Source organism: Rutilus rutilus (assembly GCF_951802725.1).
Source record: "Rutilus rutilus genome assembly, chromosome: 14".
NCBI classification, from domain to species: domain Eukaryota; kingdom Metazoa; phylum Chordata; class Actinopteri; order Cypriniformes; family Leuciscidae; genus Rutilus; species Rutilus rutilus.
In genome coordinates this window covers 3972601-3977688 of record NC_140219.1, presented here as the reverse complement: position 1 = coordinate 3977688, position 5088 = coordinate 3972601, and the positions used below count along the sequence as shown (strand labels likewise).

Here is a 5088-nt window from a genome sequence, read left to right as displayed (position 1 = left end):
ATTTGTAAACAGCTTTTGTCAATAAATAGCATACAAAAGAACTAAATTAAATTATGCCAGATTAAATTTTAATACTTACAAATCCTAAATTCTGTCCAAAAATGCTGAGATCCATAGAAAGAACGACTGAAATAGATGATTTTAGCCCATTTCAGCTTGTCTGCAGTGAAGGAGTAGCTGTTTGAGAAAAATACACAGTAAGATACATGCAAGAAATCACTGTGTGATGATCGTTCTCCTTCCTAAAGTAGTTAACCCACCTGTGCACTGATATTAGGACCTTCCTAGTCAGGTGGAACTGCAATGGTAGAGTCTTCTGGCTATTAAAATATAAAAATAATGCAAAAATATAAACTTAAGTTGTTTAGAATGCTAGATTTGGTCTGAATGAATTAGTGAGAGTTTTACTGCAGTGCTTACCTGGATACATTTAATCTGGTGAGACTGAACAAAGACAATGGTCCATCTTCTGATTGGTTCATTTGCTGTGTAATAAAGTTAGACATAATGCAAAGGTCACTTATTTGATATAAAGTTAGCCAATTTTATAGAGATTTTATAAGATATTGTAAGCTACCTAGTCTGCACCAGTGGCTCAAAAGCAATTTTCACATAGCGTATTGCTAATCATTTCAGCAAACTTATATCAAAATATATCACAAATGGGCTGGCCTACCTCTGGAATCTTGCTAAGTCACTGGCGCGAATTGGCGCTTTGTTGCAGTTGCCTTTAAACACAAAAATGGAAGTAAATATTAAATTCCATAAAAAATAAAAAAAAACTATAATATGGTATAGTTTGCAAACTAATGCTAAAACTATAAAGGTTCTCATCAGTAGGCCAACATTAGGCTATAAACAGAATTTCACATTAGTTTATTCACATTTATTGTTAATGTAAACGCGTTGCTCGTTGGCATATTTTAACTCGACAATTCAATAATCTAACAAAGTGTGTAAAATGAAACGTTAGCTCAGTTTACCATGGTAAAGTTCGTTACCGCCATGTTGACGACGAGTAGCTAACGTTAACGTTAACATACGTTAAACTGGGCACAATCCTGTCAACAGCCAGTCTATGGTCAACATACACAGAAGGTTTTTTTTTTTTTTTTTTTTTTTTTTTTTTTTTTTTTTTTACCTTGCTTGCTGATCTCTCTCGCGGTGAAGTGAATTCCGTCTCTTCCCTGGGCCAGACACGAACGTCGCGATCCAACAAAAGACAGACCCCATTACTTACACTGGATGTCTGTCTGACGCGACACGACAAATCCCAGACAGTGTAGTGATGCGCCGCGGCCGTTATATTTCAGACGTAGTCCGATACGAGTCCAAGCGCTCGCGCTAGTTCTTACAAGGGATAAACAGGTTTGCATTTAAAGGTCCGGTCGCTTCAATGTGTCCAATATAGACAGCCTCTGGCTATTATAGCGTTGTAGACACGCAGTGTAAGGCAAAAATTAGGAAATAAAAAGCACGGTGGAATGGTGCCAGCCAGAGAGGCAGTTACGTCAAATACAGTAGTATACAGCAAATTTAAAAAATACAGTAAGTCTCTGTATGTGGTGTTAGACGTCACAGAAAATTCCCATGATGCAATTGGAATCACAGTTATTTACTGTAAAGAGAAATAGCAGTATAATACTGGGGGATTTAAAGTAAATAACTGTAGAAATTACAGAAAAGTCTAACAGTGTATCTATCTATCTGTCTGTCTGTCTGTCTGTCTGTCTATCTATCTATCTATCTATCTATCTGTCTGTCTGTCTATCATCTATCTATCTATCTATCTATCTATCTATCTATCTATCTATCTATCTATCTGTCTGTCAAGTCAAGTCAAGTCATCTTCATTTATATAGCGCTTTTAACAATGTAGATTGTCTCAAAGCAGCTTCACAGAGATAAGCGTATAATTTAAGGTAACAGAGATTGTTTCGGCTTTACAGCAGAGTTAAGTTATTTCCATCTAAAGTTAGTTTTAATTGATTTGGTTCCGTCGCAATGATCATTTGTTATTAAATTAGGGGCCGCTAAGACGACACCATTCTCTCTACACAGACTTTAAACGCGAACCTGTGAGAAACGCTGATGGCGTTCACATGCGCATTTAGAATGGGTTCTATAGTTATGTGCGTTAGAATATACGCAGGTTTGGAATTCCCTACAAGCCAAGCCTAAACAAAATACTTGTCTTTCCTTATAAATTTTGATAAGGAATTTTATTTTATTTGTTGCTTTGGGGTAGGACCGCGAGACGAATTTTCCCGACAACGCCTTATCTGTAGAGTGGTAGTGGGATCCTCCATAGGGAGAGACTAGTTGGCACTTCAGCACTGCGTTGTCATCGGTCCAGGTGAAGGTCCTTCGTCAGATCTGGATACGGCCCGGATCCGGCAGGCTGCAGGAAAAACCTTGGGATAAACACAGACACTAAAATTAGCGTAGATGCCATTCTTCTCATGATGTAACGAGTACATCAGGATTTTTGGGAAGTGTTCCCGGTTCCGGCTGACCTAATCTATGCAGCATAACATTAAATTATAGAAGTCTATAATGTATTATGTGAAAGCTAGGTCAAAGAGATGTGTCTTTAATCTGGCTTTGAACTGACAGAGTGTGTCTGCTTCCCGGACAATGGTAGGAAGACTGTTCCAGAGTTTTGGTGCTAAATAGGAAAAGGATCTACCGCCAGCAGTGGATTTTGATATTCTAGGTATAATCAACTGGCCGGAATTTTGAGATCGTAATAGACGTGACGGACTATAATGCGTTAAGAGCTCGCTCAAGTACTGCGGAGCTAAACCATTCAGTGCTTTGTAAGTAATCAGCAATATTTTAAAATTTATGCGATGTTTAATAGGGAGCCAATGCAGTTTTGACAGAACTGGGCTAATATGGTCATACTTCCTGGTTCTGGTAAGAACTCGAGCTGCTGCGTTTTGAACCAGCTGTAGTTTGTTTATTAAGCGTGCAGGGCAACCACCCAGTAGAGCATTACAATAATCTAGCCTTGAGGTCATGAACGCATGGACTAATTGTTCCGCATTTGTCAATGAGAGCATATGACGTAATTTAGATATATTTTTAAGATGGAAAAATGCAGTTTTACAGATACTAGACACGTGACTTTCAAATGAAAGATTGGTATCAAAGAGCACACCCAGGTTCCTAACCGACGACGAAGACTTAACAGAGCAGCCATCAAGTGTTAGACAGTATTCTAGGTTATTACGTGAGGAAGTTTTTTGTCCAATAATTAGAAACTCTGTTTTTTCAGAATTTAGAAGTAGGAAATTACAAGTCATCCAATTTTTTATATCCGCTATGCATTCCGTTAATTTAGTGAATTGGTAAGTTTCGTTAGGTTTTGAAGAAATATAGAGCTGAGTATCATCGGCATAACAGTGAAAGCTAATGCCATGTTTCCTAATGATATCTCCTAAGGGTAGCATGTACAGAGTGAACAGCAGCGGTCCTAGTACTGAGCCTTGTGGTACGCCATACTGAACTTGTGATCGATGAGACATCTCATCATTTACTGCTACAAACTGATAACGGTCAGATAAGTATGATTTAAACCATGCTAGTGCATTTCCCGTAATGCCAACATAATGTTCTAATCTATTTAAAAGAACGTTGTGGTCGATGGTGTCAAATGCAGCACTAAGATCGAGTAACACTAATAGAGAGATACAACCACGATCGGATGATAAGAGCAAATCATTTGTGACTCTAACGAGAGCTGTTTCGGTACTATGGTACGGTCTAAATCCGGACTGGAAATCCTCGCAGATATCATTTCTTTCAAGAAAGGAACACAGTTGTGAGGATACTGCCTTTTCTAATATCTTTGACAGAAAAGGTAGATTCGAGATCGGCCTGTAATTGACTAATTCTGAAGGATCAAGTTGCGTTTTTTTAACAAGCGGTTTAATCAAAGCCAGCTTAAAGTTTTTTGGTACGTATCCTGTCTGTCTGTCTGTCTGTCATCTATCTATCTATCTATCTATCTATCTATCTACAGTATCTATCTATCTATCTATCTATCTATCTACAGTTTATATCTATCTATCTATCTATCTATCTATCTATCTACAGTATACACTCACCTAAAGGATTATTAGGAACACCATACTAATACTGTGTTTGACCCCCTTTCGCCTTCAGAACTGCCTTAATTCTACGTGGCATTGATTCAACAAGGTGCTGAAAGCATTCTTTAGAAATGTTGGCCCATATTGATAGGATAGTATCTTGCAGTTGATGGAGATTTGTGGGATGCACATCCAGGGCACGAAGCTCCCGTTCCACCACATCCCAAAGGTGCTCTATTGGGTTGAGATCTGGTGACTGTGGGGGCCATTTTAGTACAGTGAACTCATTGTCATGTTCAAGAAACCAATTTGAAATGATTGGAGCTTTGTGACATGGTGCATTATCCTGCTGGAAGTAGCCATCAGAGGATGGGTACATGGTGGTCATAAAGGGATGGTCAGAAACAATGCTCAGGTAGGCCGTGGCATTTAAACGATGCCCATTTGGCACTAAGGGGCCTAAAGTGTGCCAAGAAAACATCCCCCACACCATTACACCACCACCACCAGCCTGCACAGTGGTAACAAGGCATGATGGATCCATGTTCTCATTCTGTTTACGCCAAATTCTGACTCTACCATCTGAATGTTTCAACAGAAATCGAGACTCATCAGACCAGGCAACATTTTTCCAGTCTTCAACTGTCCAATTTTGGTGAGCTTGTGCAAATTGTAGCCTCTTTTTCCTATTTGTAGTGGAGATGAGTGGTACCCGGTGGGGTCTTCTGCTGTTGTAGCCCATCCGCCTCAAGGTTGTGCGTGTTGTGGCTTCACAAATGCTTTGCTGCATACCTCGGTTGTAACGAGTGGTTATTTCAGTCAAAGTTGCTCTTCTATCAGCTTGAATCAGTCGGCCCATTCTCCTCTGACCTCTAGCATCAACAAGGCATTTTCTCCCACAGGACTGCCGCATACTGGATGTTTTTCCCTTTTCACACCATTCTTTCTAAACCCTAGAAATGGTTGTGCGTGAAAATCCCAGTAACTGAGC

The 5088-nt window shown here is 39.4% G+C and overlaps 1 long non-coding RNA gene across 1 annotated transcript; it reads right to left on the bottom strand.

The window, feature by feature from the left end:
* Positions 1 to 270: 270 nt before the first annotated feature.
* On the bottom strand, positions 271 to 1068 carry LOC311304276. The gene is made up of 3 exons (XR_014629903.1): positions 677 to 1068; positions 421 to 485; positions 271 to 320 (listed from the first exon to the last, which is right to left on the bottom strand). It is a non-coding gene; the product is annotated as an uncharacterized lncRNA (long non-coding RNA).
* Between the last annotated feature and the right edge of the window lie 4020 nt (positions 1069 to 5088).